Raw genomic sequence first — 7707 nt, forward strand, 5'->3', positions numbered from 1 at the left:
GTGGCTTGACCATAAAACCAACTTTGGCCACCAGACCCAGGCACACCTACATGTGCAAATGTGCCTGCACCACCGCGTGGTGTCTCTTCAAGTCACCTCAGACCCCAGGCAGTTAAAAAGGCGGATAGCCAGGCAGCTCACAGCTCTGCAGTACTTGGCAAGTTAGGACACAGCAACTTAATGACCAAACCCATATTTGCTGGAAATACAAAGAGCATTTCTACTGTGACTTGTTGCCGGCTAGAGCTGTTAGGTTACTGGCTTGTTCTTGTTTATGTGACAGGTCAGAACTGTTAGGAGCAGGTGGGCCTGAGAGGCAAGCGTTCACTGTTCTACCAGAGCTCACCAGGAGCTAAAGTGCTACTGGGAGGGAAGAGGGCATCATTCATTCCCTGGGGCCAACCTCGTCACTTGGCTGAAGCTTGCAGGAGCACTGACATCTGCAGGTGTGGCTAACTGGGAAGATGTAAGCTGAAGCTATAAGCCCCACCTACTATTTGCAATATTCATTATGCATGAAATAACAGAGGGGTTGAACTTGATGTGCTGGAAAATAAAAGAGAATGTGGCTGTTTGTGATGGCTCTATCACTCCCTGACAACAAAACTAAAAAAACTAGGGGGCAGTGACATACAGGCAGAGTGTTCTAGAACCATCCTGGACCACCATCACAGCCACTGACCCAGTCCTGGTGAAGCCTTGATGTGGCTGCATTTGTGTCCTTGCCAATGGCTCAGGCAGCCACCGCATGGTCCTCCTCTGCTTGCTGAGCCTAAGGAAGCCAGTTGAAAGTCTAGTAGTACAGATGAGGGGTGAGCAAGCAAGTGTCACAGAGCCAAGTCATAAGTGTCCCTCCCCTTTCTAATCCAGCTTCACCTCTGTCTCCAGCAGGAGAGGCGTCTGGCTGGGCATGGGCTGAAGGACAAGCAGACACGGGGCCATGAGCATTCTGGCCTCCTAGGAAGCGCGCAACTGGCATGGGAGGTTCTTTTGCAAACTAGGATAATTAATCCCTCGAGGGCTTTAATGCTTACTCCAGTGTATCTCGAAAATCCTTGCTGAGCGAATCCCTTGCGTGCGGGATTCTCCCAGTCCTGGTTTTCTCTTCCTCTATCTCCCCTGTCTCTCTTATTGGCCACACTATGGTTACAGTAGAAAAGACAGGGAACTCAAGCCAGCAAATCACATTCCACTCAGAGTCCCTGCCCTGCTCCAGGACAAAGCTGGAAGGGAAGGAGGTGGGGCCTGTTTAGTCATGATGCTCCGCCATTATGTCTGGCTTTCAGTCAGGCACGAATCCTTCCTTCCCAGGACCGAGAACTGAGTTGGCTGTGTCCTAAACCCCTATTTAAGTGAGAGGAGTAGATGTAAGGTCGTTGGGAGCAAGGATCCACTCCCATTTCTTCTGCGTCCCCCGAGGGCCCCACACAGACCTGGATACTAGGCAGATCCACGGTCAATGTGTTCAGCTCATGTGTGTACCTAAGAAAAGCCCCCAACTTCCTTCCAAAACACAGGAAGCAAAACCAAACAGAAGACCCCAAAACTTCTGAACTAGTGAGCTAAAGGTCACAGAAAGTCTCTTTTTATTTCACTGAGAAACACTTCTTTGATCCAAAAGCCATCTTTGTGCCTGTTTTGGAAATAATGGTGCCCACTGCCTGGGGCAAGCTCAAGGCTGCTGGAGGCAGAGGTGACCCCAGGGACAGGGCACGCAGAGGGAGGTCTGTCTCGAGGAGGGTCCTGTCGGGACATGTGGAGTTTCAACCACCTGCCATTTCTGCAGAAGCAAGACAGCCTCTGAGGTTAGAGCAAACACCACATGCATCTAAATTCAAGACCCAGTTATCACTATACGCAATCTATAAATTGTAAAGTCAAGGTTAAGTTAGAGTCTAGGAACTGGGGTCACACAAAGCTGGCTACTGGCTAAAGGCATTCTACTGAGCAGTGTTGGGCTGTTAGATGTGAGGCTTCCCAGCACCACTGGGCACACAGATCTCCCTGGGTTCCAGACAGGGCTGGTGTTCAATGCAGAGGTTTCAAAGGATCAGAGCGAAGGTTCTCCCCTGATGCCTTCCTGCATGCTGGGTTCACTCTGCTCTCAGGCAGCCTAGAACCAACGCACTCCCCTGGCCCTCCAGAATCCGTGGGCAGATTCTCAGGTGGTTTCTGAGCATATGCACCACCAAGCAGTGCCTGTGAGGGGCTGCCGGAGGGGACTCTGGGAGGGATGCAAGGATTTTCCTGGGGGGTGGGCTCCTCCACCTGCCCCAAGGCGGCCATGGCAGCCTCTCCTGCATGGGAGTGTGTGGGCTGGTGGTGGGTAATGTGAGGGTGATGGTCACAGACAGAAGAAAATGAGAGAGGCTGAGGGGCCTTTGCTAGCACAAAGGGTGTGGGAGGCGGCGAAGGTGCGTTAAGACGGGCGGGGTCTTACATTCTTCTCCTCAGATCTGAGCAGTCACAGCAAGCCAGGGGCCCTGGGCTCAGAGGCCAGCCAGGCAGAAGCTTCCAGAAGTCAGCTCCTGTCTCGAGACTACCCGAAGAATTCAAGGCCCCAGTGAGTGTGTGAAAGAACCAGAACCCAAGTCTTTTGCCCCACTGACCTGCACTCTGTCCCTCCCAAGATGCCGCAGTCCTTCCAGCTGGGCTGAAGACAGAAGGCTCAGGAGGCCTGGAGGCAAGTGTTTCAGAGCATCCATCTCCACGCATGACCCCTAAGCCACCTCCAGAGTCACTGAGCAGACTGTGGCACAGGACACGAGGAAGCCTGGGCATCCTGCGCCTGCCACTCACACCTGCACACAAGGACCCAGCCTCTGAGACCTCAAGGTGTGCTTTCCTGCAGGCATTGGGCACGGTTAAGCCCCATCTCTCACCAGGGGAGCAAGGATGAAAGACACCTACATGTGACCAGGAACAGGGCTGTCCAGACCTGAGCAAGTCAACGGTGAGGGCTCCCATGAGGGCTGCCACAGGAGGAAGGGACTGGTTCCTCGCAGAGGAGGAGCTTGAATCGGCACCAGGGGGCTTGGACCTGTTAAAGTGAGCCGGTCCCCAGCCGTGACTACAGCTGGTGCTGAAGTGTCAGCCCAGCTCCCAGACCCGGTGGGCAGAGCATCCTCTGATCAGGGTGCTTCTGAGCTTGGGACAGGGGCTGCGCTTCCGGGCTCTCACGCTCACTATACACTCTGGATTCTACACACTCCCTCTGGCCACACACAACAGACACGAGGCACGACACATCCACATGGACGGGCGTTCACGTCACACTACACAAAGCACTTATGTCCCACAGCACAATGGATGCACAGACACATCAGCGCTTGGAGCTAGGGGGTGGCCACCTCCGTCCCTGTGCTCCTCGGCTCCAGCTCACAGAACAAAGGCTGCGCGTCCTGCTTGCCCCTTTTCCCACCCCCACCCCCAAGCCCCACCACGCAGCCGAGGTGAAAAGCAAGGAGAAACCTGACTTCAGCATCCTGGGCAGGCTGCTGGTGCTCCTGGTCACTCTGGGCGTTAACTGAAATTTTATAGGTGTAAATGGTCTATTAGAAGATTATTCACACCCAAATTTGAGGACCCAGTGGGCTCACCTCCTGAGCACACGCAGGTAGAGTACAATAGATACAAGTGATCCCCGCATGTCTACCAGGGCCCCTGGTCAGTGGCCAGGCAGCCATGGCTGCAGGCGAGAGCTGAGCACTTCTGTGCCCGAGGGGACACAGGGGGGTGAGATGGCCTCTGGTGGGGGCTCCTGTGCAGGGCAGGCAGGGCAGAGGGGGACCCGTTCACACAGGCAGCGTCACAGCATGGGTGGCACTGTATGGCGGGAGCCTTGCTCTGCCCGCAGCTATTCAGAAAATGGTGGAAACATGCCCAGGTCGGCAAAGTCTTCGATGTTATAGTTGCCAGTCCCCTGGGTTGGGTCTCCTGGCATGGGCAGCATGTCCTGCAAAAGAGAAGAAGAGAAAGCCACAGGGAGTCAGCTTATTTGTCCATGCACTGGGCACGTCCCAGGAGCCCAGCCTGCCACTCGCCCTCACAGCCATCTCTTTAATGGGACAGCCCAGGGACACTCCCCAGCCCGCTGGTGGGTGGGGGAGGGGGGGTTCTGCCTGGTCCTGGGAAATTCTCCTCCCTTGGGAGCCATCATGCCAGCAGGTAAAGAATGACAGGACACAACCTTTGTCTATCTAAAGCTGAGCCAGGACACAGGGTGGACAAGAGCCCCACTGGAGGGGAGAACCCAGCACGGTACACAAAGCAGATGATCAGAACGCAACAGAAATGCAGGTGGCCCGGGGCGGAGGGAGGGTGCGTGTGCAGACCTGCGTGCCTGTCCTCGGCGCGCATACTAGGGCTGGCCCGCAGCCCTGAATGGTCAGACTTCAGGTTTCACAAGTCCTCCACATTCTCTGGGCCTCAGACTATCCGTCCAGAAAACAGGAGTGGCCATATTTCACTTTCTCATGGCAAATTTCCCGATGTATGTTCTGTTGAATTCTCGGCCCACGTGATACTCTGTGAGAAAAGAATTCTGTGGACAAATAAGCTTGGGAAACAAGGCAAACTGCCTACCTCCTAGAAATCCACAGTCCTCACTGGTGGAATAGAGGCTACGATAATTCCTGCAATAGAGAGCTGAAAAACTTTGTTTGACCAGTGTTTCATAAACTTAGTTGACCAAGAATTCTTTCTAGCGTTGTGACCAAGGAGATGCCTGCCAGGAAGTTTTGTCTTGTAGGGCGGCCGTGAGGCCTGAGGACGGGCAGCAGCCAGGGCCTTACAGAGGGAACAAGGACAGGCAGTCACTGCAGGTCAGCGGAGACGGCTAGGGCCTGGGGCATCCTCTGCACATTTAAAAAGAGGCAGCCCCTTTGGGCCCTGAGGGACACCTGGATTCTAGGCCTTTGAGAAGATGCTGCTTGACCTGGTGGGAGTGAATCTTGGGATGTGGGTGGGGTCAATGGAGGGGTCACCATCCGAAGAGTCTCAGAACCCTCCCACTCCATCTTTGCTTTTCGGGCAGGGCTCTGGGCCACGACAGGGGGTGTCTGGCTCTTTGACAAGGACCTGGTGGGATGGGCTGAGTTCTGGGTGGAGGGGAAGTTAGCTCGTACTCCCATTTGGAACCCTCCAGTGGGAACATTCTGGCTGAAAGTGGAGCCAAAGAAATCCAAAGTAGGCAGAGCCCTGTCGGCTGGGGCTGCGGCGGGGCTCGCTCCAGCTGCACAGTTAGGCCAGGTCTGCCTGAGGCACGAAGGATGGGCCAAGAACTTTTCAAACAGCGGAGAGTTGCCAGGTGCCCAGGTATCCTCAGCCAGTGGGCATCTGCCTGCACTCAAGCAGAGGAGAGCTGAGCCAGGCTGCAGCCAGAACTGGGACACGGGCCTGGGTGGGGACGTCCTCCCCATCCTGGGTGCTGTAGTGGGGAGGAGGTGGGTGGGGCAGCAGGAGGCAGTGAAGGCCGAGGCGCCAGCAGCTCTCAGGAGAGGCCGTGGGCCCTGCACCGGACCAAGCTCCCTGGCACCTTTGGCTTTGTGCATCTCTCCTGGGTTGCTCTGGAGCTTGGGGCAGGGAAGTCTCCAACTTTCGTGTGCCTCTGTTCAAAGGCTATGTGCCCCTTCACTTTCCCCAGTGCTGCTGAGCTTTCTGGTGGAGCAGGACGGGACCCTCTATTCCTGGACCCCCTCTAGCCCCAGGCTGGGCCAGAACTCACGATCACTATCTGGCAGGCAAGATGCGGCAGAGCTGGCAGGGGAAAGAAAGCAGAGAGAAGGCGCCGGTACCTACGAGAAGGCGGTGCTCGCTCGATTTACCTGGAACACTTCAGTCTGACCGGGCTGCTGGTGGGAGTGCTGCTCACCGCTCTGCTGACCATGGTGCTGGCTTTGCCACTGCGACCAGACTTCCGAGGGCCGCCCCTGGAACTGCCCGCTACTTTGTCCACTTTCAGCTGAAAGATCCGACGTACAGGACACTGCCTTTAAAATCCATCCTGTGGTGCTGTGAGACCTAAGAACCACTGCAGCTCAGAGGGCCCCCCTTTTCTGAGAGGCACACTCCATCCAGAGCCAGCTGAACGAGTTTGCTGTCCCTGTCTTTTTCACTCTGGCTGAAAGAGAGCTGGGGAGCCTCTGCTGAGTGCTGCAGGTTCTCAGCTGGAGAGGGTGGCTCTCGCTGGAATGCACCCGCCAGGTGGCCAGATGCTTTAAGCCTAAGAGCCCTCCATGCTCTTTGTGACTCCTCAGGGAGGCTTCGGTGGGGCATCGGGGGACAGAGGCATGTCAGAGGGACTCAGAGCGTAGGCTGAGGGAGGACCTCTCGTCGGCACGAGAAGGCAGATGCAGTCCTGCTGCTCCTAGATTCCCCATTAGTCCGCCAGCTACTCTTTACAGGCACCTGGCCCTGCTAGAGGAAGAGCTGTGGCTCAGCATTCCCCTGGGCACCGCCAACCCACTCACTGCTGTTCCAGCAGCTCGGCTGAAGCCACACATGGCGTTCCTACAAGGTCCTTCTGCAGGCCAGAAGCCACCCCCCTTTCTGTCTGGCTCTTTAGTCGAGAATTTCTTAACATCGGTTTGTCTCAGAGGGAAGGAATTTGGGCACTGCTCAGACAAGAAGATAGGTCCCTCTTGGGAATTGGCAAATTAGTTTATCTGAGAGCCACTTAGCTTCTGTCTACAGTTTACCAAAAATGCCTGATGGAAAAACAGAAAATGGGAACAATGAGCAGACTTTTGTCTAAAACATTTTTGAGACTCAACCAAAGAGAGTTCTTAAGAAAAAAGTATCTTTAAATAGGATATTTTCAGGCACATTAAAAACCTTAGAAACTTTTTTCTCATCTCAAGCCATTCAATAACATTTTCGAGACAATGGGCTCTCTGTCAAGCTCTGGGTGGCAGGACAGGCCCCATCTTGTCCCATCTTGCTTTTCCGAGCAGCCATGTGACCACAGGCAAACCTCCGACTCCCGCCCCTCCACTCCCCCAAATCTGGGCGCTGGGTTAATCTGAGGTGAAGTGAGAACGGGAGAAGAATCTCTCAAACACCCTCTCTCTCTCACTACCCGCCCATACTGCCTGAGACATAAAGGGCTGATTTAATAAAATAAAACACATCAGGTCCCCTTAATGCCACACCATTGGTGCTTTCCAAACTCTGCATGGTAACAAGAGTTGGCAAAGAATTCTATACCATCAAAGCAGGGTACAATTTTAAATCTGTGCACATGGGATTTTCCTGTAAAAAACGCACATCTGACGATCTGAAATGCCTTTTCTTAGTACTCTCACATCAGACTCCAAGGATTCTCTTTCACAGAATAGCATCCACTGGCCTGATTTGGAAAATCTAAAAAACCTAGAATTGACTGAGAGTAGAGGACAGACCTGGTTCACAAACTGTGGCCAAATTCAAGGAGCAGCAGCACCAGCGGGCGCCGTGAGGGAGTCCCACCTGACAGGCACCTGTGCAGAGGCTGAGCACAAACTGGCCTGCCCTTGCTCGGTGGGAAGATGGACAGACATGGCCGCCCCTGCCAAAGGAAGGGCGTGGCAGGCTGTGGGAATGTCCTCGTGTGTTCAGGGAGAGGACTGCCATGCAGTTTGTGCCAGGACGCTACTCCAACAGTGACCTCCTGCTGGCTGCTGCCCATCATGAATCAATGCCCTCAACCCTCCCTGACCTCCAGCCACC

At 54.6% G+C, this 7707-nt stretch overlaps 1 long non-coding RNA gene across 1 annotated transcript; it reads right to left on the reverse strand.

Moving 5' to 3' along the window:
- Window positions 1-1563: 1563 nt before the first annotated feature.
- Window positions 1564-3409, reverse strand: LOC103610887. Its single transcript, XR_552251.1, has 2 exons — window positions 2610-3409; window positions 1564-1780 (listed from the first exon to the last, which is right to left on the reverse strand). It is a non-coding gene; the product is annotated as an uncharacterized LOC103610887 (long non-coding RNA).
- Window positions 3410-7707: the final 4298 nt, after the last annotated feature.

The sequence above is a fragment of the Galeopterus variegatus genome, unplaced genomic scaffold, assembly GCF_000696425.1.
Source record: "Galeopterus variegatus unplaced genomic scaffold, G_variegatus-3.0.2 Scaffold11979, whole genome shotgun sequence".
Lineage (NCBI taxonomy): Eukaryota > Metazoa > Chordata > Mammalia > Dermoptera > Cynocephalidae > Galeopterus > Galeopterus variegatus.